General features: G+C 41.3%; 2 long non-coding RNA genes across 4 annotated transcripts; one reads left to right on the forward strand and one right to left on the reverse strand.

Annotated features, from left to right (window-relative positions):
* The first annotated feature begins 343 nt into the window (after window positions 1–343).
* LOC119729882 lies at window positions 344–9,038 on the forward strand. 3 transcript variants are annotated; one of them, XR_005271297.1, is made up of 6 exons: window positions 344–353; window positions 4,424–4,494; window positions 6,145–6,200; window positions 6,509–6,601; window positions 7,184–7,310; window positions 8,234–9,038. It is a non-coding gene; the product is annotated as an uncharacterized LOC119729882 (long non-coding RNA). The 3 variants fall into 3 exon arrangements; XR_005271296.1 differs by lacking the exon at window positions 344–353 and adding an exon at window positions 1,153–1,203; XR_005271295.1 differs by lacking the exon at window positions 344–353 and having other exon boundaries at window positions 3,844–4,494.
* Window positions 9,039–11,046: 2,008 nt separating this feature from the next.
* On the reverse strand, window positions 11,047–25,429 carry LOC119729892. Its single transcript, XR_005271298.1, has 3 exons — window positions 25,365–25,429; window positions 14,328–14,408; window positions 11,047–11,375 (listed from the first exon to the last, which is right to left on the reverse strand). It is a non-coding gene; the product is annotated as an uncharacterized LOC119729892 (long non-coding RNA).
* Window positions 25,430–27,989: the final 2,560 nt, after the last annotated feature.

The raw sequence follows: 27,989 nt of genomic DNA on the forward strand, positions 1-27,989 counted from the left end.
GTATGTATAGGTATTGAAGTCAAAGACTTGCTTTCCAAAATGCAACATAGCCATTTGGAATACTGGTGCCAAATGTCTAGAGTCTTAAGACTCCAGAGAGTAAATCACAGCAGAAAAGCTGACTCTCGAGGAAAATTCTTCCCAAAAAGTGACGAAGAATGGCGTTATGGCGTTTTGGAGGGAAACTCTTTGATTTGATGTTGAAATCAAGTTCATTAGTGCACAGACTTACCCTCTCCTTTTTTCTTTTGCAGTTTTTTTTTCTTTCTTCTCTGTCTCTTGTCCGAGTGTACTTGCAGGTATTGACGACGGCCGGGACGGGATGTTCTCTGAGGGTCCGCTGTTGGGGTTTTGTGAGTTGAGTTGTGCATGTTTAATTTCATGCTTTTTCTTAGAGTTTTATTGTGTAGTGGGGCCCCTGTGTTTGTATGTATAGGTGTTGAAGTCAAAGACTTGCTTTCCAAAATACAACATAGCCATTTGGAATACTGGTGCCAAATGTCTAGAGTCTTAAGACTCCAGAGAGTAAATCACAGCAGAAAAGCTGACTCTCGAGGAAAATTCTTCCCAAAAAGTGACGAAGAATGGCGTTATGGCATTTTGGAGGGAAACTCTTTGATTTGATGTTAAAAACAAGTTCATTAGTGCACAGACTAACCCTCTCTTTTTTTCTTTGGCAGTTTTTTTTTCTTCTTCTCTGTCTCTTGTCCGAGTGTACTTGCAGGTATTGACGACGGCCGGGACGGGATGTTCTCTGAGGGTCCGCTGTTGAGGTTTTGTGAGTTGAGTTGTGCATGTTTAATTTCATGCTTTTTCTTAGAGTTTTATTGTGTAGTGGGGCCCCTGTGTTTGTATGTATAGGTGTTGAAGTCAAAGACTTGCTTTCCAAAATGCAACATAGCCATTTGGAATACTGGTGCCAAATGTCTAGAGTCTTAAGACTCCAGAGAGTAAATCACAGCAGAAAAGCTGACTCTCGAGGAAAATTCTTCCCAAAAAGTGACGAAGAATGGCGTTATGGCATTTTGGAGGGAAACTCTTTGATTTGATGTTGAAATCAAGTTCATTAGTGCACAGACTAACCCTCTCTTTTTTTCTTTTGCAGTTTTTTTTTCTTCTTCCCTGTCTCTTGTCCGAGTGTACTTGCAGGTATTGACGACGGCCGGGACGGGATGTTCTCTGAGGGTCCGCTGTTGGGGTTTTGTGAGTTGAGTTGTGCATGTTTAATTTCATGCTTTTTCTTAGAGTTTTATTGTGTAGTGGGGCCCCTGTGTTTGTATGTATAGGTATTGAAGTCAAAGACTTGCTTTCCAAAATGCAACATAGCCATTTGGAATACTGGTGCCAAATGTCTAGAGTCTTAAGACTCCAGAGAGTAAATCACAGCAGAAAAGCTGACTCTCGAGGAAAATTCTTCCCAAAAAGTGACGAAGAATGGCGTTATGGCGTTTTGGAGGGAAACTCTTTGATTTGATGTTGAAATCAAGTTCATTAGTGCACAGACTTACCCTCTCTTTTTTTCTTTTGCAGTTTTTTTTTCTTTCTTCTCTGTCTCTTGTCCGAGTGTACTTGCAGGTATTGACGACGGCCGGGACGGGATGTTCTCTGAGGGTCCGCTGTTGGGGTTTTGTGAGTTGAGTTGTGCATGTTTAATTTCATGCTTTTTCTTAGAGTTTTATTGTGTAGTGGGGCCCCTGTGTTTGTATGTATAGGTGTTGAAGTCAAAGACTTGCTTTCCAAAATACAACATAGCCATTTGGAATACTGGTGCCAAATGTCTAGAGTCTTAAGACTCCAGAGAGTAAATCACAGCAGAAAAGCTGACTCTCGAGGAAAATTCTTCCCAAAAAGTGACGAAGAATGGCGTTATGGCGTTTTGGAGGGAAACTCTTTGATTTGATGTTGAAATCAAGTTCATTAGTGCACAGACTAACCCTCTCTTTTTTTCTTTTGCAGTTTTTTTTTCTTTCTTCCCTGTCTCTTGTCCGAGTGTACTTGCAGGTATTGACGACGGCCGGGACGGGATGTTCTCTGAGGGTCCGCTGTTGGGGTTTTGTGAGTTGAGTTGTGCATGTTTAATTTCATGCTTTTTCTTAGAGTTTTATTGTGTAGTGGGGCCCCTGTGTTTGTATGTATAGGTGTTGAAGTCAAAGACTTGCTTTCCAAAATACAACATAGCCATTTGGAATACTGGTGCCAAATGTCTAGAGTCTTAAGACTCCAGAGAGTAAATCACAGCAGAAAAGCTGACTCTCGAGGAAAATTCTTCCCAAAAAGTGACGAAGAATGGCGTTATGGCGTTTTGGAGGGAAACTCTTTGATTTGATGTTGAAATCAAGTTCATTAGTGCACAGACTAACCCTCTCTTTTTTTTCTTTTGCAGTTTTTTTTTCTTTCTTCCCTGTCTCTTGTCCGAGTGTACTTGCAGGTATTGACGACGGCCGGGACGGGATGTTCTCTGAGGGTCCGCTGTTGGGGTTTTGTGAGTTGAGTTGTGCATGTTTAATTTCATGCTTTTTCTTAGAGTTTTATTGTGTAGTGGGGCCCCTGTGTTTGTATGTATAGGTGTTGAAGTCAAAGACTTGCTTTCCAAAATGCAACATAGCCATTTGGAATACTGGTGCCAAATGTCTAGAGTCTTAAGACTCCAGAGAGTAAATCACAGCAGAAAAGCTGACTCTCGAGGAAAATTCTTCCCAAAAAGTGACGAAGAATGGCGTTATGGCGTTTTGGAGGGAAACTCTTTGATTTGATGTTGAAATCAAGTTCATTAGTGCACAGACTAACCCTCTCTTTTTTTCTTTTGCAGTTTTTTTTTTTTCTTCCCTGTCTCTTGTCCGAGTGTACTTGCAGGTATTGACGACGGCCGGGACGGGATGTTCTCTGAGGGTCCGCTGTTGGGGTTTTGTGAGTTGAGTTGTGCATGTTTAATTTCATGCTTTTTCTTAGAGTTTTATTGTGTAGTGGGGCCCCTGTGTTTGTATGTATAGGTGTTGAAGTCAAAGACTTGCTTTCCAAAATGCAACATAGCCATTTGGAATACTGGTGCCAAATGTCTAGAGTCTTAAGACTCCAGAGAGTAAATCACAGCAGAAAAGCTGACTCTCGAGGAAAATTCTTCCCAAAAAGTGACGAAGAATGGCGTTATGGCGTTTTGGAGGGAAACTCTTTGATTTGATGTTGAAATCAAGTTCATTAGTGCACAGACTAACCCTCTCTTTTTTTCTTTTGCAGTTTTTTTTCTTTCTTCCCTGTCTCTTGTCCGAGTGTACTTGCAGGTATTGACGACGGCCGGGACGGGATGTTCTCTGAGGGTCCGCTGTTGGGGTTTTGTGAGTTGAGTTGTGCATGTTTAATTTCATGCTTTTTCTTAGAGTTTTATTGTGTAGTGGGGACCCTGTGTTTGTATGTATAGGTGTTGAAGTCAAAGACTTGCTTTCCAAAATGCAACACAGCCATTTGGAATACTGGTGCCAAATGTCTAGAGTCTTAAACTCCAGAGAGTAAATCACAGCAGAAAAGCTGACTCTCGAGGAAAATTCTTCCCAAAAAGTGACGAAGAATGGCGTTATGGCGTTTTGGAGGGAAACTCTTTGATTTGATGTTGAAATCAAGTTCATTAGTGCACAGACTAACCCTCTCTTTTTTTCTTTTGCAGTTTTTTCTTCTTTCTTCCCTGTCTCTTGTCCGAGTGTACTTGCAGGTATTGACGACGGCCGGGACGGGATGTTCTCTGAGGGTCCGCTGTTGGGGTTTTGTGAGTTGAGTTGTGCATGTTTAATTTCATGCTTTTTCTTAGAGTTTTATTGTGTAGTGGGGCCCCTGTGTTTGTATGTGTAGGTGTTGAAGTCAAAGACTTGCTTTCCAAAATGCAACATAGCCATTTGTAGACAATTCAACATTGTGCATAATAAAATATACATGTATGATCAAGTACCGGTAGCTTTTTTTTGATAAAATCAATCAGTTTGTTTTTATAATACGTTTAGCTGCCTCATTGTTATGGCCTAATTTCATCCTCATTATCAGGTGAAATCCATTGTTTCAAATTGTATACTACCTCAATCTGCTGAAATGTTCTTTTTGTGGCATTTGTTCATGGAGGGTTAATCACTGGCTAAATCTTGCAAAATGCAAGAGTGACAAGTTATGCAAACTGTAGCATCAAGAATTATATACATGCCTTAAATTTTTAGATGTAATTTGAGGTAATGACAAATTGTAATACATGAACTTGAATTGGTTGTCATCGGCGATACTGATCAATTAGAGAAATGAAGGTACTTGTGTTGAACTAATTACTACAGTTTCAATGATTAGGGTAATTTGTTTTTTGTCAAGGTTGTCTTTCAAACAGAAATCGTGTGCAATATCCAAGGTAATTTTAAATACTCATGCAAGTATGATGCATTTGTTTTTGTAGGTAAAGTTCATCTCTGACGATTATACTGAAGAGATGTACATAACGCAGAAGATGCAGTGAGTTTATTGATGGTAAGTGAAAAATGTCACAAAAAGAACTGTGAAATAATGGTACCTGATGGATTATAACTAAGTGTAATCTGAAAAATGTTTCTTACATCAGCATACCCAAAATAATACCTAGTGGAGGAAAGATGAGGAAAGATGGTTTGTCAGACAGGTACATTTTGGAATGCCGCTGGATGACTTTAACATAAATATTTATCGTAGAGAGCCAACAAACAAGATAACTGGAACTTATGTGGATGGAGAAACCGAGCTGACTGAACTTCAGAGATGCTATGGGTCATCAACACCACCATTCTTCAAACCTTTAAAAAATCCTAGGACATGTAACAACCATCTTGCCGGATCATTCTCGCCCGGAGGGGACAACATGTCCTGAGCGCAATTGACCTTGCCAGGGTCAGGTCACGACCTGTGATGCCACCCAGGTCATACCAGAGGGAACAGGTCATCAAAGCAACGTACGAAGTAGGGGTCAAGGTGTAATCCCTATGTGACCTATTTGGCACGTGGATCCAGCAGCTTTGGACGCTTCTATTTTTTCCAACCATTTTACGGTTTCTGTCCCCCACAGATGGGAAGACAGTGTTTGCTGACAAAAAAAGTTGAGAGCTGTACATGTGTACTTTCTTACGTGGGAGTATTTTGACACCCTCTTTAATTAGTGCCAGTTGCAATATTCCAGATTCGGCAATCGATTGCATTGTAGAACAGCTAGTAAAAACTCAACTGGATATTGAGATGCAAACGACCCAAGTAAAGTCTGCCTCACATGGACTTCTACCTGAAAAAAGACAGAAGTGCTGCACTTCTTCACACATACGCCTTGAAAAGAGCCACCCACTGCGTATCTCAATTGACAGAATGGAGTTGGTATGCAGATGAACAGTTTGGCTCTTTTGTAGCGGTAATGCTTGACAGAGATGTGGACAGTAAACTGATCAAAGGAAACTCTGCTTGTGGCAGTGTTTACAAACTTGTCTTAACCAAGAACATAAAGAAATATAGCAATACATGAGCATGTACTGTCCAAAGCTAGTCTTGCGTCTTGTCTATATGGTGCGGATACATACTGGGTTGTCAGCCTTTGATACCTGCTGCTCCTTTAGTGTGTTTCCATTACTGTTGCTTCTACACTAATGTGGACACAAACTGGACTGATTTCATCCGGGGCAGTAGAGGTCTCTAGTATGTTGCATGTTGAATTGAGAAAGATGTGTCTCCACGTTTCAGGATCATAACCTACTAAAGATTGTTCAGTACACAGAACTATGTACTTATGATCTTGACAGAGGAGCACTGTGGAAGAGATATGCAGACATCTTTAAAAATCTCTCATCACTTGCTGCATCAACCACTACTAGTGTGGAAGGCAAGCTGCTGATGATTGTGTTAGCTGGAGATTGGCCTTGTCAACCAGGCCCCCTACTTCAAAGGCAGCCTCAAGCATCGGCACATAATTGGAGAAGCAGCAGATGTTAGAGAAACTGTGATGCTTCAGCACTGTTTAGCATAGGCTGTATTAGCTACCATACTACCTAAGTGCCTTTCATGCAGACCTCCAGCTGACTCAGTGCTTGTGTACAGTCATCACCAACAAAGATGATATGATGGATGTGACTTGCAATAGACTGAACTTCTGATTCATTTGTACAGGTTTCTGTGCTTGGCCAAGTTACAGTGCCGTCATCCAGCCTTCAAGCATGGTTCAGGTGAGTGTAACTGTTGAATATTTTACTTAGATTGTATCATTGTAATGTAAGGAGCATCGTTTTGTCAGTTGTAAACAAAACCATTGAACTGAATCGAACTAAAATTTCACACAAGAAAGAACAATACACATGTATGCTTGTGATCATCAACAGCTGGTATAACATTGAATGTGAGATATTTGATATATTATGAGACATGTTATGTATCTTTCCAGAGGGAGTTTTGGGGGACACACTTTATTTTTTTTTGTGGAACACCCTTGTGATGGATCCTCATGCATGTCATTCTCTTATCTGATTGTTTGTAGAAGCCATGAACCACAAATCAGCATGTTTCCTTCCAGTTTCCAATGAGCACTCTGACAGCATCACTTAGCATGCCAGTATTCAACATTGTGCAGGTGAGACAGATTGTCTGATGTTCTGGATTTTGGCATAATTATTATTATTTTTTTTTTTGATGTTTAAATTTTTGTTCTTAAAAAAATAAAATGAACTGAATTGTGTTTGGTTTGGATCATCTTCCCGGTGAGAATTTCTACTCTGGGGCTTGTGTGCAGACGCTGATTCCCATGCTATAAGGACTTGGGGCTTTCTGATGTTAATTGTGATCAACATAATGTGTCGCCTCACCTATACTTTTGTGAAGTGCTTAACTCAGCTGGTGATGTGTTACACATCATCTCGCACTTTTGTGAAAAAAATTTCATGCCACCAGACTAATATGTCAGACAGGAACGTGCATTGTAGTAAATATTTGTGTGCATTCCAAAGATAAGTATCATTAAAAACAACTGTACAATTGCATTATGCATCTAGCATGTCTAGGCAAAATTTCTTTGCAATAGCAATTTTCAAGCTAGAAATTTGTGATCATTTCTCTGATTACTGAAAATTTATATATGTACAACTTCGAAATACTTGCCAATTATGGCATAGGATTTGATGAAGAAGTAATCAATAAATCAATTAATTCTGTGTAGATCATCTCTGTAAAGATGGCTGTGTTGCTTCAGTTGCCACATCTCTACGTATGTTCTTCCTGTTAGCAAAGGCACACTGTGACAGCATATACTTTCTACATGCTAATACATGCACAGTATTGTTCAGGTGAGTAGATATTTAACTGACAATCTGTTGTGATTGTCACATTAAATGTTGCATGATTGCGGATGTAAAAGTTAAAAACTGCCTGAATAAGAATAACGGTTATAAAAGCTTTTACGCAAAAAAATGTATAAATTTATACTTCAGTGTGAAAAAGCTTCCACAAGTAAAAATATCCTGCCAAATGAAAATAGCAATTCTTGGTGTTAAAACACAAGTACATGTAGTCATTAAAGGGAATATACAACGTTTGCTTTTTCTGTAATTTTGTTGTACTGACTGTTTTAAAGTTTTGTGTTCGTAGATGCTGGAAAAACCAAGAAAAACAATCATGACCTTGTAAGCTGGTTCCCTGACCCCACTGAAATTGAATGGTGACAGTCAGGCTAGCTTGTAGCCATTCATGGGTTATATCATTGATTGCAAAGAAAATGTGGACTGACTAAATACGGTAAATTTGGGACAGTATGTGAAAAGAGTCAGATTTTCCAAAGGCTGGTCGGTCAATTAGTGTTGGAAATTGTACAGAAATACCACTTATCTTAAAAATGATGGCATACAAGGTGACATGATTTTATAGGATGCTTTAGACTGTCATTTACCAACAGTCCAGTAAGGTATCACATACTAATTTGGTAGTTTTGTTTTGTGATGTATGCAAATGTTGTATTTTCCTGATTTTTTAAAAAGGTTATAATGTTTGTACTTTGGACAACGATTGCACTTGGCATGTGGAGTCTGACATAAAAAGGCTTTGAATACATTTCTAGAAATAATATTACACTTTCAGTAAAATGCAACTTGAAGTGATCGTGTCCAATAGTTGCTGAGCAGTTTGCAAAGATTTGTTGTGCCAAAAATTTACCATGCATAATTTGTGTAGAGTGCTGTTTATGATCAAGCATTTCATGTTTTGTTTTATTCAGGGAAAGACATATGCAAACCTATCAGCTTCCAAAGTCGGCAACATCCTGCTGTCACTACAGTCTCAGCACCTACCAGCTCCCACTCTGTCAGCAACATCCTGCTGTCACATGTCCAGCTACTGGTACTTGAAGTTACTGTGTGCTTGTACATTCTCAGCACCTACTAGCTCTCACTCTGTCAGCAACATCCTGCTGTCACATGTCCAGCTATTGGTACTCGGAGTTACTATTTGCTTGTACTTTCTCAGCACCTACCAGCTCCCACTCTGTCAGCAACATCCTGTCCAGCTACCGGCACTTGGAGTTATTGTGTGCTTGTACATTCTCAGCACCTACTAGTTCCCACTCTGTCAGCAACATCCTGCTGTCACACCTCCAGATATGTGGAGTTATTGTGCTTTTACAGTCTCAGCCAGTATTGGATTGCAAGTTGTCTTATGCTGCTACAACCTACACATTTAGCATTCTCTTGAACCTTGAGGAACCACCATATGAACAAAGAGACTCTGAAACACTCATAATAAACCTGTCACGGTGGTTTGTTGAACATTCGTATTATTTGGAGGACTTGCAATTAGCTCATATAGTCAACTAGCTATTCCAGTCCTCTGGAAGAGTTAGTTGGCTGCTTGAGGTTATTCTATACTAGTAGCATGCCTTTTTTGTGCACGGTCAAGAGTAGATCGAGAAAGCAGTTGTTTTTAAGGGCAAAACAATTGTTCTTGTTCCTTGAAAAAGTTGGTCAAAACATTTTCCCAACCAATTTTTTTATTTAAACAGTAAGATAAAGGGCAACAAGGACTGTTTAATGCCATTTTAATATCCAAGATATTCAAAGCTTTGGTGTTATTGGCAAAGAGAGTACCCACAAGAGTGGTTGTGACATGTACATGCAATACTGTTTGCAATGATTATGCTATTATTATGATAAAAATCGTGCAAAGTACGGCGTTAAAATGGGCTTTCTCCTTGTACATAGCACAATACATAAGTGATTGTGATCATAAATGTATTGAATTACATAAAATATGATTGTGGATAAATATTTGGTAATTTTGGGGAGGGGTGAGTAGTAGGGGGGGGGGGGGGGAGGGAGCATATTAATGCCGGTGCATACTTTGTCTGATTGCTATGAAAATGTGATATTATCAAGCATTGGCTGATTCATGTTCGCACCAAGTATGCCAGTGTCATGGTCTCACTTATCAGGTGTGCGCACTTCTCCAAAAGGGACATTTAACTTCAATACGCACGTGCAAAATTGTGCTGCGGCTGTACATTATCGCCAACCTTATTGCGTGTGCTCACTGCACTGTGTTTGTGAAGAAGTGAGCACATTATAAGTAAGACTGTGACACTGGCTAAGCTATGAATTGCTACCGAGATAATTGCCTACTTTTGCGTCATTTCGTCTATGTTAATTTAAGTATTTGTTTACAATATCATTTATAGATTAAACTCATTAAAGAGACACTGCAGCCTGGCAAATGCGCAATTGGGCTACAAAATGCATTTTGAGTCGAATGGTGTTAAGTGCTTGGGATATAAACAACTACACAAACATCCATTGAAAATCACCAGGGGGGGGGGGGCACTTTTGCAACCCTCAAAATATGTGTGTTCAGTGCTGGTTGAGATTCCAGCTGTAAACGTTTCACCCTCTGCGCACATCAACCGGATGTTTCAAGCAAGATATCGTAAACAATGCAAAACATGACATTTTCAAGGATTTCAGGGAACAATAATTTATGGAATTTTGAGGAAACATTTTTGCTATTTTGTTTGGTAGAATACTATTGTTTTATATTAAAGAAAATGCTTTCATACAAATAAAAAAATTATACAAATAAAAATGTGTTGTGTTTTTTAATCACAGATAGGATATGGTTATATCACATTTTAACCCATTAAAGTCCATGGCCATTTTATAATCTGCGTTGTTTCATAAAAAAATTGTGTATGTTGTTTCATAGCATCTTTTAAAACTCGTCATTCAACCCCAAAAAAATTGAAAAGAAAATGAAAGATGATGAAATACGCTTTAATTTGATGTGTGTCTTGAACACGTTGGAGAGTGAGTATTTTCCCGAATTTCTGAAGTGTGAGCATTTACCATTGGGGTCTATAAAAGTTTATTTACTGGTCTGCTAACTTTAAGCCACGTTAGTTTTGCGCACCGCGTAAACAACTTTCGTCTTACTCTATTGTTAAGTTTAAGGAATCGTTCAGTTTGAGAATACACTGTTCTAGTTTTCGGACCCAAAACCTCCAGCCAAACACGACGCAAATAAAAAAAACCAGCGGTGATATCTGCATGTACAGCTTCATGTATGTATTACGCAGACAATTTATTCAGCCACAAGAGGGCGTCCTTACATTTCACAATGCAGGTTCTTTAAAGATTCTCATTTTCAAGTTAAGCACACCTCGGTTTAACCACAGGCTGTGGTTTCATTGTGTGGAAATCATTTTGAAGTTTAAAGTGTATTTCATTGGAAAACAATGCTGAAAGTTCAAAAATAAAAAAAGAAGAAAAAAATTACATTCAATGAATTTCAGATTATATGGAAGCATGAACATAAAATCTGTCAAAGTTAGCCGAAAATCGGCTAAAACGGTCACTGTGGACAGGATTAGACCTCGGCAACACGTGCGCTGCATGCGGCCGGGCTGACTTACATACGATGTATGTGCGTACATATATGTACAACGTACGTGCATGTCATATGCACATCGTGGAAGTCCTGTGCATGTTTTAAAGCTCTCTACCGCAACTTGCGCAAGGGTATTTTTAGCCGACGTCGCGTCAACTGTGTGTACACCGAAACAGCTAAAAACTTAAGAAAAGGTACAGCAAGGTTTTGATTTTCTCAGATGGCCGGCAGTGGTGTAGTGAGATCCAATGCTCGACTCTTCACCGGTGCTCTTTTCAGTGTCTCAGGAAGGTCGTATCCTCTCAAAAATAAAGAAGGGTGAAGTTCATCAGGATATTGCTGGCCGTATTTAAAGTGGTTGCTGCAGACTGTAGTCGATGATTTTACTTTGAAATCCTGCCGTTAGGTCAGTTGAGTCCAGAGAGGGAAGTGTTTCTTATCCCTGCATGAGTGAAATCTGAGTGTGTTTACATGCTCTTTGATGACATCTATCAAGAGAAGAAGAAACGTAAGATAGAGATATTTATTGTTTGATGACGGAGAAAAAAAAACCACATAAGACTTCGCAATTATTTTTATGAGTAAAACAATGGAGTAGGCTAGCTAGCTAAGCCTACTACAGTACTAGCTGACTAGGACAAATATGTACATGTGTACATGTTTATTTTTTTCACATTTTCGTGAACAGAATATAAACAATCATGAAATTGTCTGTAAAAGTCACACATCGTTCGCTGACAGAAGTAACAATTAAACCATTATAAAAGCCACATATTTGTCCGATAAGAAAAGAGTCATAAAAGGGAGCTTTTGAGGGGCACAGAAACTTAAATGCATTGGCCGACACAATCATGACAGTGCAGAGTGTCCCGTGTTTCCCCGGTCGCGTGCCGGTCGTCGGCACATCGCGATTGCGTCGGGTCGGAACTGCGCGCTACTACTTTTTGTCGTGAGAACATTTTTTTTCTGTACATCAAAGTAAAGTAAAAATTCAAAGTAAAAATTTCGTTGCTCATTTTACTCATGAGTAGATGAGCAATGACTCACGAGTAAATGAGCAATGAAACTGAGTAGATGAGCAGTGACTCGTGAGTAGATGAGCAGTGACTCACGAGTAAATGAGCAATGAATTGAGCAGATGAGCAATGGAAATGAGAAGATGAGCAGAAAGTAGTTACTCACGAGTAAATGAGCAATGAATTGAGCAGATGAGCAGTGACTTATATATTAAACGTTTTTATCCGTTTCTTACCATTCGGAGCTTAACCTTCAAAACTGCAACATGAATGTTATTTCTGCAGTCAAACCTTATGCTTGTCACATGTGTGACAAAAGCTTCGGACGGAGATATAACCTACAGAGGCATGCAGACAATGTACATGCTGTAGATGATTCTGAAACAGATGAAGTTGAGGAGGATCATTCTGAACCTGATTGGCAAAGCCGTAGATTTGAAGATCTATATATAATATGGAAAACTATGAAGCTGAATCTACGTATGATGAAGACGAAGATCTTGAGGACGATGATTCGGAATCCGAAACGGAGGTGGAAGATGACGAATTATCTGATGAAGACGAGTCTAGTTCTGATTTGGAAGACAACACCGCATATCGAGACTGGTTGAAAGAGTCCATAGAAGCCACCCAGGAGATGTGGAGTGACAAAATTTAATATGAAAAGTACATTAACGAGGATATGAGTAAAGATCAGGCCAAGGAAAAGGCCAACAGGAAGACCATGTGGGCAGTCGAGCGAATCTTTTTCAACAAATACAAGGATTTTTTACCTATATCTGAAAGACAGTGGCACTCATCAAGAAATTGTGGAAGATATCGAACGAAAATTGATTACGGGCATGAAATTGAACACTGCTCTGAACAGAATTATGCCTAGATACCGTAACACTTTTGACGGATTGTTCCAACAAGATGAGGATGAAGAAAACGATGAAGACAGTGATGATTAAAGACTAGTAGTTTCAAAAAGATTACTCATTTTTTAAAATAATCTAGCAGTGTCTTATAGGAAAAAAATAGTATTTGAAATAGTCTCCCCTTATCACTCTTATACAGTTATCCCTTATGGCTTAGAAGAAGAGCATGCCCATGCATGAAGATTTAAACTTGTGTGGGTTCTATATACGATGTGGCTTTAAATAGACAGTGTATTGTAAACCGGTATATGTCAGGTACAAAAGACAATATTATTAGAAACAGGTCTGAAATTATAAAATGGGCAGTTTATGATGACTGCATAATATTAGTGCACGTATATAAAGTTATATGCATGATAATGATAAATAAATTCTCAAATAATCCTTGAAAATCATCAGTGTGAAATGTTTTCCTTTTATTTATCTTAATACCCATTCCTTATTATTTGCTTTATCTGTTGACTACCTGGCCCCATACGTCATCCCTCATCAACAGTACAACGCTCCACGTGCACTAAACCGACCAGCAAATAAGTGCAATGACATCATAATTAAGCGATGGCCCCCGAATCCATTCATGGCTTGGATATGTTCACAATGCAGGTTGTTATTGAAGCGATTATATAACGGTGACGATAATCCTTTTATCAGCTTCCCATGACTGAGTCGTCAACTCAGCGGTCAGATTCTTCATAATTCAATACTCTGCTCAAAATTGTTCCTCGGTACCGCTAAATCTCAAGCTCAGCATTGACGCACAGCGAGGCATATACAAGTACATGTATCTAACGTTCTCTTAGCAATGCGGCCACAAACAACGATTCCATACGGGGAGATTTTAAAAACACCGCGGACAATGCACATGACCGGACTTGTCCGGTTGTTTGTCATCATTCGATGAGTCAGCACTATGACGTCACTGGATTCCCCCATTCGAGTACAAAGGCTATTATGATAGAGTGGAAACAGGCACGAGTATGATATGCGGCTTGAAAAATCCCTTCAATTCAGATGTATATAGGGCTTTTTACTGTACTATACGTAAATTTATGTTATGTATTTGTCCCTATGTACATCGTATTGTTTTCACTGCTGTGATACGTATAATATTCGATACCGTAATAATGGTACGCGCCTTTATTATTTAAATTTACGCAAGCCCCTCCGCCCGTCACACTCCCCCGTGGTGAATGGTAGATTCCCGTTGCTCATTTTATGCTAATGAGGGTCACGTGGGGGCCAAATCCGGACTTCTGATTGGTCGAGAGCCCGTCAAAAATGGGGAAAATATCCTGGTTAGACGGGCTTCACTACTGATATCACCTGGGCGGTGTCATTTTTACTTCCCGGATGCGCAGCACAATCGGCCAATGATGTGGTCCAATTTGATCATGAACATTTATGAGGTGTAGTGATACATATTATGACTTGTGCGTGACAAGAAGTTGCCAGTCAAGTTGATCAAAAGTCAAACAGTCTGAATGTTATGGTCTGGAATACTTACAATTCAAATAATGTGGATTAGCAAGACACTGGACGAACTCAAGCTCCACTTGGAATCTGTTTTTTTCGGCATCTAGGCCCTCTAGTTTAAACAAAAAAGACAGAAGTTTTTTTGTTAGTTTAGTAGTTCACAATGACATCATGGGGGATGTCTTGGATGTCTACACGCCCATGCTTAGGAACTGTTGACACCACCTAATAATGTAGTGCACTTGGATTGTTTACAAGCGGCACCTTGCTTGAGCAAAATTGTTTCCCAAATTCCATGGAAATGAAATTTCTGCAAGTTTGAAATATCCCTGTTCCTAATTCTAGCTTCTGCTGACAATTATCAAATATTCTTTTTAAATCCACTGTGAACCATTTTAGGTTCATGACATGGGGAGGCTCCAGTGTTCGACCGTGAGTGCTCAATTGTACTCACTCACTCTTAAGCCAGCAAAATTCTCCAAAGTTTTTGATGTGGCCAAAAAAGGTCCTCAGTATTTCACCAACCCAGAAGACTCAAGTCAATCTTTAAAGGAGACTTTTCTTCAATATTTTTCACAATCTATTTTCTTGAATTGCATGTTTTGAATACCTTAAGTTTGAGGCTCTCATACACCACCAGTGGCGTAGCCAGGAATTTTTCAGTGGGGGGGGGGGGGGGGGGGGGGCGCTGGGGGGGGGGGCTGGAACATTTCATGGGGGGGGGGCGTCATGTAGGGGTATCAATCGCTTCTCAAAAGTGGGGGGGGGAGACCATACCTTGATCAGAACTGATGCGAGCGCGAAGCCCTTACGGCGTGGGGGTTCGGGGCCCGCTTTAATAAGGGCCCCCAAAAATTGGATTCTAGATGTTCTGTGGTGTGATCTGAAGCAATTTCTTACCACTTTCTTCCATGCTTTAACTTATATTTTCTTAGCAAAAGATAATTATTTGAACATCGTTTTCGAGGTTGGAGTCATTGAATCAGCTATCGGTATTCTGAGCTATAGGTGTAGGGTTCGGGGCCCGCTTAAGGGCCCCGAAAAAATTGGATTCTCGATGCTCTGTGGTGTGATCTGAGGCAATTTCTTACCACTTTAACCAATATTTATCTTAGCACAAAAGATAATAATGTAAACATAATTTTCGAGGTTTTCTCAGCTAAAGGCAAAAGAAATTTTGTTGAACAGTGTTTTCGAGGTTGGAGTCATTGAATCAGCTACCAGAATTCTGAAAAATTTTGGATTCTAAATGCTCTGTGGTGCTATCTGATACAATTTCTGACCACTTTAACCAATATTTTCTAAGGAAAGATACATTGTAGTAGTACATAATAGGGCCCTGTAAATGAGACACGAGTTCAAAAATCTGGGGGGGGGGGGACATTTGATATTGTGTCCCCCACCCTTCAAAAAGCAAAACTTTATTGTGTCCCCCACCCTTCAAAACGTGGGGGGGGGGGGAACCAGTCCCCCTGTCCCCCCAGGATTGACGCCTATGGCGTCTTGTAGATCAATGATAATTTTTTTAAAACTCAAAATCTCAGGGGGGGGGGGCGACTGGGGGGGGGGGGACGACAAGGTTTAATGGGGCCCCCCTCTGTCGCCCCCCCCCCCACGCCCCCCCCGGCTACGCCACTGATTTCAAGGAATTTTAATTGGTCTATTATTATTATTTAGCTTATATGAATGGAGGAAAAAGTTTGTGCGTGGCCGATTCGCGTGATATCGCTGACTGAAACTGTGTGACCCACGGACCACCTGTCTACAATACGTGTTCCGTGGTGTGAGCGAGCAGTGCAGTGGGTGTTAATACGCATTTTAGATTATCATTATGCGCTATGGGCCTATGTCACGCCGGTTGTCAGCTTACTGGTCCGCGGTCGCCGGTCGAAGGGTCGTTTCTCAGTGGTCATCATGTGGATCATTCGCGACTATTTAGATTTAGATCAATGATAATTTTTTTAGAAACTCAAAATCTAAGTGGGGGGGGGGGCGACTGGGGGGGGGCGACAAGGTAATTTGTTAAAGATTGGGGCAAAGCATTCTGCCACCTTACAAAAAACTCCATATTGATAAAACAAAAAGAAAAAGGCAAACAGATACTTGAATCATATGCTTATGAACTTTCTGGCCGGAAAAACTAACAATTTCAAATGTCCCGCATTGCGCATTTGTCGGCCATCTCCCACAATGCATGCATTGCACTAGAAAAAATTATTTCTCCATGGCAAACTCTTGGTGGCGCACTGCATTGTGAATCGCCCGAATTAAAAGCTCGATGCTGATTGGATGATAACAAAAACTTTTTCTAGGTTTTTCTATCAGCCAATCAACATCAGGCTTTCATTGTGTCAGGCTTTCATGCGTACTGGGAGAACTACAACGTGCAGGTCTCACGTCTCTGACGGCAAAAAGAGGTAGGAAAGTCACATTTTCTTTGAAAGTGCATTTCAAATTACAACAAACATGAGCTAACCTAAGAAAAAAAAAATGCTTTAGCAATCACACCCAGGCTACACTGCGGCGGCACAAGTGATTTAACAGATGGTCATGTTGACCAGTGATTGTGCGTACAATAGCCTGGTCTGCCCCACGCGAAAACACGCTACGCTTTATCGGTCAGCGGCAAAGTGCGACATTCTCGTCAAGCACTACACTTTTAACTTTCGAAGATAACGAAAGAAATACTTTTGATTCTCGATATGAAAAGATTCCCATAATGGAAAGATTTCCATATACGAAGTTCACTCAACACTCTGTGTACAAACCCTATGAGAGTGGACTGAAAAATTGTAAGTGTTTTCTAAGAAAATGCTTGTATTTTCTCACTGCTCAAATTGACTTTGATGACATGAAATTGCTATCTGGGGGCTTGTTAGTCAATACAGAGGAAAATTAGTGAACTTCGCATATGCCCCCATAATTTCCAATTTCATTTGCACACTTTTGCGTATCAAAAATTTCAACATAAAATTTCACAAAAATTAGACATCTGAAAAAGGCAGCACTTTTAGATTAGCTTATAAAAAGGGTGAGTATGCTTCTAAAGCAAAAAAACCCTACAAACTAAGCCTAAATGTGAAAATCAAAATTTGACAAAGTTCGACACGTTTTTGTACATGTGGAAGTGTGGCCTTTATTTACGGAGGTAAATTGGCCACATTTAGGCCTATGGGGCTAGCCCGTGGTGAGCGTTCGCGTAATACGCGAAGCATTTTGCCCACAGACACAATAGCAAATGTTGTTACAACTCGACTCGGGACAAGTCGACCGTTGAGACAGCTTGACTTAATGGAAATGTATACACGTGGAGCGGAAAAAGTTGCATGGCAGGACCAATCCCGGGTGCGGCACGGGCATATACTCGATGCACAGAGGGCGCTCCAATCCGGTGGCCGTCGCGTCGGGCCGGCGCGCCCTGCCCGCGAGGACCGGGCCCGGCCCAGCACGCAGGTACGGCAAGTGGGCGCACAGGCCCAGCACAAACGATGTCACCGTGCACGGTACGGCCACGTTGACCGACTGGGGATGAGATAAGTGGGCGCACAGGGCTGGCAAAAACGATGTCACCGACTCACCGTGCATGGTACGGACAAGTTGACCGGCAAATGGGCGCACAGGCCCGGCAAAAACGATGCCACCTTGCACAGTACGGCCAAGTTGACCGGGGTTGCGCGCACAGGCCCGGAAAAAAACGAACGATGTGCACGGACAACATGCTGCGCTATATCAGCTCTGTTATATGCAACCAAAAAAACCCCAAAACTTTTGTGTCATCACTCCCAGACGGCGATCAGCCGCCGTCAAAATCCCCGGTACTATCCCCAAACTAGGCCCCAAAACATGCAAGGCGACTTGTCTCAACGGTCGGCTTGTCTTTCCATTTATCGCACATATGGTCGAGTTGTCTCAACGGTCGAGTTGTCTCAACGGTCGACTTGTCCCGAGTCGAGTTGTCTCAACGGTCGACTTGTCTGACCCCTGAATGGAGTGGACCTGTATTGTTGTGCCGGCAAGGTGCCGAGTTGGCAAGGTGCAGAAGTAATCGGTTTAATACCGACTCAAGCTCGTCCCCAGTGCTTACTTTATTTCCAACGTTGTTTAAATAGTAAACCCTGTATAGGAAACTTCCTTCCTGCATCCTGATTCGATACCGCAATTGGCTAGAAATGGATTTATATCGTGTACTTGGTGTTGTTATTCACAACGTGCAGGACGTGTTTTCGCGATCATTCGTCCACGCCTTCTCGAAAATATTCATTTCCTTTCCAGTTTGTTAATATTAATGTGGCGATTCATAATAATTTGAAAATCATCAAAACGTATTTTGTCACCCCGTGCTTAGGCACGCCATACTTTTTGGATGCAAATGTATACATTGCGTGGCAAATGTATACATTGGGGCCTATATGACACAGCGCACAAAAGCCAGTGCATGCTGCAGATGTAGGGAGATAACGTTGTTTTGGCGTACTATTATTGAAGTGCAAGACGATAACTTTTCTTTTGGCTGAGCCTGGCATAGCCAGACATACCTAGTCTGCGACGTGTAGACCAGTTCGAGGGCTTTCTCTCCAAGCTGTGAGCTGTGCTGTTTTGTGTATCCTTAAATAACGGAGGCCAAAGGCACTGGGGTAGGTTTATCTGTATAATTTATTATTTAATAATATTTATAAATCAGACCGATTACTTTGTTAGAAACTTAATTGTCACCTCACTTAATGTAATTTTTCAGGGTTTTTTACTTCTACTGAAAGAAGTCTTGTCTTCTTCGGGATAATAAAGCTAGATAAGAGATAGATCTGAAGCTTGTCATTTGTCATGTCATCTGTTGAATAAAACAACGGCGAGGCCTGCCGACGAGTCGACCCTTGATATGTGGCTTTCCAGCTACTACAGAATGGCGACGAGGATGGGATGACATGCCGTTTTCCACTTCCAGACAAGACCCCTAGTGTCAAATTTAGTTCGAACTTATCATTATAGGGCGGTATCAAAGATTTGTTTATTATAAAATTTGTTTTTAAGAGTTTAAACAAACTTGCGATTATTTTTAGAAGCTTTAAGCTTTGTTCAAGTTTCAATTTCAGCCCGTCGTGCAAGTTGGCACATGGTTTGGAGCTACATGTAGAATATTAGGTCGTGTAATTTGTGTTTTTTTGGTCCCATTGATATTTTATTTACACGATTCACGTCGGTATTTATGGAAAATTAATGAAACACTGTAGTGATTGACTGGCGATTGTACATGTTTTTGTACACAATGAAGATGCCACACATGTGTTAGTCTTTTTAAATTATTGTACTGTTCTGTGTGACTTGAATCTCCTCACTTACTTACCGTATTGTCCTGACAATTTGATATTTGCACCATGGCCTTACCTGCAGATGTGTCTGATGCCATATTGCAATCGAACCAAGCTCTCGCAGACACTCTTGCAGGGGCATTTCAGAATTTAAAGTACCAGCGAGTCAGCACAGTACGACTGGTGAAATTTTGTGGGCCTCCCACTAGAGCTGGGGATCAGACCATACATGAGTGGTTGGCCGATATCGGGACATATTGTAGGCAAGTTGGACTTGGAGATGGGGAAAAGTGAGTACTGCCTTAGATTACTTGAGCGGGATTGCCAAGGAAGAAGTGCTATGTACCCCTAACGAACAACGGGATGATTTCAATAAGCTTACCGCGCTGCTGAAAACCGGTTCGGTTCTCCAGAGTCCGTTCAATCCTTGACAAGAACCCTGTACGGCCGAATGCAGTTGCAAGGTGAAAGCCTTACAGATTACAGTCGTGTACTAATTCGGTTGCATGATCGGATCGAAGCCGCTGCAGTAAATGCGCAAGAGAAAAATGCACTTGCTCAGCTTCGAGAAAGCACCTTGAAAGAACAATTCATGAAAGATGTGGAGGATATCTCAGTCAAGCGAGAATTGCGAAAACTCTGTCATAGCCGGGCCGATATCTTGTTTTGTGAGCTGCGTGAGTTTGCGTTGGAATTATTTCCTACCACGGAACAGTCACACCCCAATAATTCGGCGCCTGATGACTCTGATGTTGCAACTGCAACTGCTTATAGGGCCGCCGCAGTACCCGATAGCAAAGCGCTTTCTGAAGTTCTAGAGAACCAAAAACAGCTTGTTACTTCTGTACAGCAATTAGTAGCGCAGCAGACCTCGATGAATGCAGACATAAAAGTCATTGTGATGGTGTGAAGCACTTGCTAACTTCACAGCGGCCTAAAAAGCCTATGGTCAAATGCTCATTCTGCAACAGGCCGGGGCATACTGCTGAAAATTGCTACAAGCGAAAGCGAATCGAAAATACAAAGCCTGTAGAACATGCTGGCAAGAACGCAGAAGGCCATACCTCGGGAAACGTGGATCCTCCGTCGCAGAGGGCAGTGTAACGGAGGCTCACACCGTATTTTTGCCCACGGACTGTGTACCCGATATTTCAGTTGTTTCTAATTATGTTATTGAAAGGGATGAGCCACTGGCCGGGAGTGTCAATCTTTCCGCTTCCGAGATTCGTAAAAGGCTCCTCGGTAAATGCCCTACTGCAACTGTTATCGTGAATGAGGTCACCACAAAGTGTTTGCTTGACACAGGCGCTGAGGTCTCTTTACTGTCAAGCCAGTTTTATCAAAAACATGTAGCAAACACCTTGGGGAAATTACAGCCCGTGGGCAAGCTCATCAAACTGATGGGCGCCAATGATCTCGAAATCCCAGTAGAAGGTTACATAGAGACCTCATTAGAAGTTTTGGGCCAAAGTTTTAAGGCTACTTTCGTAGTTTCTAGAGAGACGGTAGCATCCGCTAACGTCTCCCAGAAAAACTATTGCCCCGTTATACTTGGCTGTAACATTTTGAGGCGAATTGCAGCCAATTCGAAGAGAATTGGGTCTGTTCAGCTAGATCCAGACTGGGATCTAGCACTCCGTTGGTTGCAAACCGCAGTATTGGTTGAGCAGACGTGTACACGTGTGAACGTGTTGTTGTGCCCCCGCAAACTGTGGATAGTGTCAAGTGTATTTTGAACGACCACGACTTAAATTCGTTGCATAACAAGGAGTTTTTTTAGTGAGCAGCATTCCCCTTTGCTTGTCTAACAATGGTAGTTTCCGAGAAGTAAAGTCGGGTAACGAAGATGGTTCATATGTCAGGTGCTTGAAGGTGTCGGACAAATTGACGGTGCAAATATTAACTTGTATATAGCAAATGCTAGTGCAGAGCCCTTGATTATCCCGGCGCTCACTCAGGTAGCAGTTTTATCTGCAATTAATACTGAGGAGCAGATTTTCCTTGAGCAGGATGGGGATGGGCTTCACGTGTCAGTGCACCGTGTTGTAGCCAGTGTTCGCGAAGAAAACGAACCGAATGACTCCATAGATAGCAATTTGCCTTGCAATGAGCATGAGTTAAAAGAGGATGCACTGACAGATAGCCAAAATAGGGAAACCTTTGTTTTTCCAGACGGCACCAATTTTGTCATGTCTCCTGGTCTTACCTTTAAACACTTAGCACCAGAAGACGCTATTAAGGCAGCGGAATTAATTAAAAATTATATCGATGTTTTCTCAGCCGGGCCCTTTGATTTGGGTTATTGTGACATCATCCCTCACAAAATACGGCTGAGCGATGATACTCCAGTGAACCTCCCTTATCGGAGAATATTACCTTCTAAGGTTGGAGAAGTGAAGACCCTGCTTCAGGATCTTCTAGATAGGGGCATAATACGTCGATCATCTAGTCCTTACGCGAGTACCATCGTTCTTGTGCGTAAGAAAAGTGGCCAACTCAGATTATGTATTGACTACAGTTGCTTAAACGCGAAGACAGCCAAAGATTCATTTCCATTGCCGAGGATAGACGAAACCCTAGAGGCTCTTGGTGGCGCTAAAGTATTTTCTTCTTTAGATATGGCCCATGGCTACTTCCAAGTAGCCATGGAAGAAGATTCTATTGATAAGACCGCGTTTAGGGTACCTTGGGGACTCTATGAATTTTTACGTCTTCCCCAGGGTCTCATCAACAGCCCAAGTACGTTTCAGAGAATAATGGAACACATTTTCGGAGATCTGAACCTGTCGGAGCTGATTCTCTATCTAGATGACCTGTTAGTCTACTCTGCCACATTTGACAGCCACATTGAGAGACTTGACAAAGTTTTCAGTCGTTTCAAACAATACGATCTCAAACTAAACGGGTCAAAGTGTCAGTTATTCAGAGATTCCGTGGTTCATTTGGGTCATGTCGTAGACTCTAACGGAGTGTCAGTAGATCCTGATAAAACCGAACGAGTGAGGTATTGGCCTACCCCAACAACTGCAAATCAACTGCGTTCCTTCCTTGGGTTAGCCTCGTACTACAGGCGTTTGCAGAGCCTTTACACGCGCTCACCGGTAAAGCACAATCAAAAGCAGGGAAGGCCACAGCCCCATTCGTTTGGACAGAAGAGGCCGACGTAGCTTTCAATGTTTTGAAAGACGTACTGTGCACGGCCCCTGTCTTGGCATATCCGTGCTTTGATCGCGACTTTGTACTTGAGAAGGATGTTCTGCTAAGGGTTTAGGCGCGTGTCAGGCTGATGACAGTGGGAAACTTCACTCAGTCGCGTACGCGAGTCGAAGTCTACGCGGAGCAGAGACAAATTATGCCGATTTATCCAGTTTCAAGCTGGAATTACTCGCCTTGAAATGGGCAGTGTCAGAAAAATTTCGCGACTACCTGCTTGGTTACCACACAATCGTGTGGACTGACCATAACCCTCTGTCTCACCTACAAACGGCAAAACTTGGTGCTACTGAGCAGAGATGGATAGCCCAATTAGCACCTTTCGATCTTGAGATAAAATATAGATCCGGGAAGACAAATAAGTGTGCTGACGCCCTAAGCCGCTATCTTCATGTCGCCTCAGTAACCTGCGTTGAACTACTAAATTATGGACTCACCTGCGAGGGTTCACAAGTACCCATTGATGTGTCAGCTCAGAATGCGCCCGAAACGCATACCCAAAAGACAGAAGGCACATCACAGGAGACCGCCGGTTCTGCCCCTGCGGTGCTCCCCTCGTTCTCACATGAGGAGCTTGCCTCCTTCAGAAAGAAGATCAGTCGTTACGAGTTGTGTGGGACAGTTGGTATAAAAAAATGCAAGCCTTGCCAAAATATGGATGATGTTAAACTCACTTCCGAAGTGCGTGGTTGGTTGAAAGAATGGCCACGAATAACAGAACACAATGGCGTTTTGTATAGGGAAACTGTTGATCCAGCTAGAGGGACTGTTTTCCAACTCCTTGTTCCGCAAAAACTCCGTAAGTTAGTTTTGGAAGCAGCCCACGACCATTGGGGCCACCAAGGCATAATCAGAACATTGGCGTTTCTTCAGCAGCGCTGTTATTGGCCGGGAATGACGAATTGTGTCCGAAATCACGTTCAGACGTGTTTTCGTTGTACGTTGACGAAAGTGCCAACGCCAACAATTCGTTCGCCAATGCGGCATTTGCTGGCGTTTCAACCTCTTGAACGCCTTGCTATCGATTTTGTCAAACTTGATGTCGGTAAGGGGAAGATTGAAAATGTTCTCGTACTTACTGATGCCTACACTAAATTCTCCCTAGCAATTCCATGTAGGGATCAAACAGCGCCTACAGTAGCTCGTGTCTTAACAAGTGTATCAAGAGATTCCGGTGCACTGTTTAACTTTTATTTTATATTGTTTAACTTACACTTTTATATCCATGGTTCATATACACTATATGATTTATGGGAACCAAAGTCGAAGCTTAAGTAAAGCTAGTTCACATTATTGATTACCTTTTCAGAAAACCGCTACACACATTCTGAGTTGAATAGCGTGTGACCAAACTTGTATTGTAAAGTTACTGCTGATTTAAACTTTATTTCCAAAAAGGAAAAAATTGAATTATATCGTACCCACCATTAGTAGTTCTGTACAAAAACCTTTAACTTAATATGCTATATTTGTGCTTGACTATATGACACAGCGCGCAAAAGCCAGTGCATGCTGCAGATGCATGGAAATTACGCTGTTTTGGCGTACTATTGACACAGCGCACAAAAGCCAGTGCATGCTGCAGATGCAGGGAGATTACGCTGTTTTGGCGTACTATTATTGAAGTGCAAGACGATAACTTTTCTTTTGGCTGAGCCTGGCATAGCCAGACATACCTAGTCTGCGACGTGTAGACCAGTTCGAGGGCTTTCTCTCCAAGCTGTGAGCTGTGCTGTTTTGTGTATCCTTAAATAACGGAAGCCAAAGGCACTGGGGTAGGTTTATCTGTATAATTTATTATTTAATAATATTTATAAATCAGACCGATTACTTTGTTAGAAACTTAATTGTCACCTCACTTAATGTAATTTTTCAGGGTTTTTACTTCTACTGAAAGAAGTCTTGTCTTCTTCGGGATCATAAAGCTAGATAAGAGATAGATCTGAAGCTTGTCATTTGTCATGTCATCTGTTGAATAAAACAACGGCGAGGCCTGCCGACGAGTCGACCCTTGATATGTGGCTTTCCAGCTACTACAATAATATGAAATGTGATACTGCATGTTCTCTCGTTAAGATCGTAACAGTTTAATTAAAATAAAATCATGTTTTCGTAACTCACGCCATGCTTGCGCTGCGACGAATTGATTCTGTTTCTACCCCAGACACCGCATTCAAAAACAAACGCAAATGTAACGCACAGGCTGGCACTAGACTACTCCTAATTTGCATACTTGTTCAAAAATCTTGCACATGCAAATGATCCAATACCACTTACCAGGGTGAGAGAGCAGGTAGTGGTGGGCGCGTACTGCTCGACACCCTGGGGACGAGGTTGGTACGACTACGACTACGTGGCACTAGTACGATAATCCTTTCCTAGGGACGATGGACACACATCTATCGTCTCTCTTCTGGCCTTTTTCTTGCCTTATTTACAGAACCTTCATGATATAAGACTTGAAAGAGGTTTTACTATGCATTGATATAATAAAATCAAATAATTAACACCAATATCATGAATTATTTCGATACAATAAAAAGACAAACCTCCTGCCGAATGCGCTGAAGCTACCGAAGTCGCCATTGTTGCACGCAGTCTGGTTCCCTGACTATGCCGTGACGTTGTCACCGGTCGGGGGGGGGGGTTTCGATCCAACTCGGACCCAAACCACTCGACAACCAACTCGGACCAACTACCAACTCGGACCCACTACCAACTCGGACCTACAACCAACTCGGACCCACTACCAACTCGGACCCATGCATGACCAACTCGGACCCATCGTTTACAATAATTCGACAGCGTTTTCAATCATTCGACAATATTATAAAGTTTGTCCACTTATCATCTGTTAATACAGTGATGCTGTTAAGTATAAATTTTCATTGTAGTTGTCAGGTAAAATATCTGTATGGCAGCAGTTTGTCGTTGTAAATGCATTGAAATGCGCTTTAAAAGTGTAATTAATTATTCATTTTTAATTTGTTTCCATTGAAACGTATTGCGCTTTAACCAAAAGTAATTAAAATTAAAGTTTAACCAATTATTCATGTTCATATTTGACATCGTTCACGCCATCTTGCTCAATTTAACAGCGATTTATTTCATTTTTAGTTCAAACCACATAAATTCAGAACAGAGATCTTCATGGAAAATAAAATTGGAAAGTAAGACATTGAAACATAAACACTTTCAAACATGGCATTATTAATTCAATGAATATAAGTAAACATATATAAGTCATTAAATAAAAATAAATAAGGTATAAAAACAAAGTCTATTCTATCTAATTTGTACATGTACATGTATTTAAAACAAAAACCCACATAAACACCATTGCATACCCTGCAAGAAAAACGAAGGTTCCATATTGAACACAAAAAGGTTAATCAAAAAAGTATAAAAAGTTACACAGATTCGTAAAAAAACCACAAAATTAAAAGCCAGCATGTGAAAAAAGATAAACTTATTAAGTACCCTACAAAAAGATGAAATGTAAATCATCAAAAAGGAGTGTTGGAGCTCTGGGAAGATTATCCTTCAAGGCCTTACATGTAGCTGCTGTATGTTCGACTATGATGTTCCACGGGGGAAAAAGTTAATCAAAAAAATATTAAAAGTTAAACAGATTCGTAAAAAAAAAACAATTAAAAAAACTAACAATTACATGAAATGAAAGGTCTATTTCAAATTAATAACTTCCTCACTGAACAAAATGTGTAATATGCTTTACCAAAAAACAAAGTAAGTGAATTTAAATATATAATTAAATGAAAAACTGCCTAAATGGGTAAACAATATTATTATAAATGACAGGAGTATAAACAAAACGTGCCATTTCCAAGTACCCAAAAATAATTAAAATCACGTAGTATGATCAAACAACAAAATTAAAAGCCCCATTCTGACCAATATTAGTACAGAATATGTTCACTATATATAAGCACTGTAACTTAAGATGACCTTTAAATATAATCTCTGAAACTAATGATTAAGTCATTGTTGGGTCCGAGTTGGTCGTGCTTGGGTCCGAGTGGTAGTGGGTCGAGTTGGTAGTGGGTCTGAGTTGGTCTTCGGTTCGAGTTGGTAGTGGGTCCGAGTTGGTAGTGGGTCCGAGTTGGCGGGGGTCCGAGTTGCGTGGGTCCGACTTAGCATGGGTCCGACTTGGTTTGGGTCCGAGTTGACCTGATGCCGGGGGGGGGGGGGTGGCCAGGGAGGAATTTTCCTGCATGATTGTAACATTACAGTTTGACAATGACATTTCTGTAAGAAAACAATTAGGGGCGGATCAAGGATTTTCCAAAAGGGGGGGGGGCGTGAAATGTGGCGCCAAGGGGGGGGGGGGGACATAATGTGATTTAAAGTATTGCGAGCGCGTAGCGCAAAGCCTATAACTTAACAGCGTGGGTAGCGGCGGCGGAACCGGGGGATTTTTCCAGGCCAATAATAGTGCCCCTCTCGTGGTTATTAATCATGTGCCTCGAGATGAAAACGAAACTGCCCCCTCAAACGCAAACGTATGAAAGCATATGACCGCGCTACAAATAAAATTGTTCTCCTCTCTTGTATAAACGCAAAACTGCACCTCAAACACACAAGTACCCCTCTCGCTTTTTGTGCAACTTCTCGAGATGGAAAATTGCGCCTCGAAAGATAGTGCCCCGCTCGCAACTTAAATTAATTGTGCCCCCAAGATGAAAAATTGCTCCTAAAATAAGTAGTGCTCTTCACGCGAATAAAATGGTCACATAAATGGCCATTAAAAAGCAACAGTGCCCCTATCGCTCGCAATATGGCCTGTAGCTACATATGGAGCTAGGACCAGGAAAGACAAAGAGCAAGATGGACAACATGATTATTCATTCCTCGTCATATTAATATAGCGAAATGAACGGGACCATATTCTTTTCCTTCACTTTCACACAGTACCGACAGAGGTTGCCCATGATTTTTTTGAGCAAGTGCCCTTTTTGGTGTTGCCCCCCCCCTCCCCAGTTTGAAAAGCGTTCTGCCTTTTTTAGCAAAAGCTAGATCATCATTATTACATATCATTTTCGAGTTGAGAGTCATTGAATCAGCTACATATATCCTGAGCTACATGTATAAAATCAAACTGTGGCCTACAAATTTATTCGGGGACGAATGTGTGTTTGTCTGGGTGTTTGTTGTGT

This window comes from Patiria miniata, unplaced genomic scaffold (genome assembly GCF_015706575.1).
Source record: "Patiria miniata isolate m_02_andy unplaced genomic scaffold, ASM1570657v1 HiC_scaffold_1, whole genome shotgun sequence".
In the NCBI taxonomy this organism is placed as follows: Eukaryota; Metazoa; Echinodermata; class Asteroidea; order Valvatida; family Asterinidae; genus Patiria; species Patiria miniata.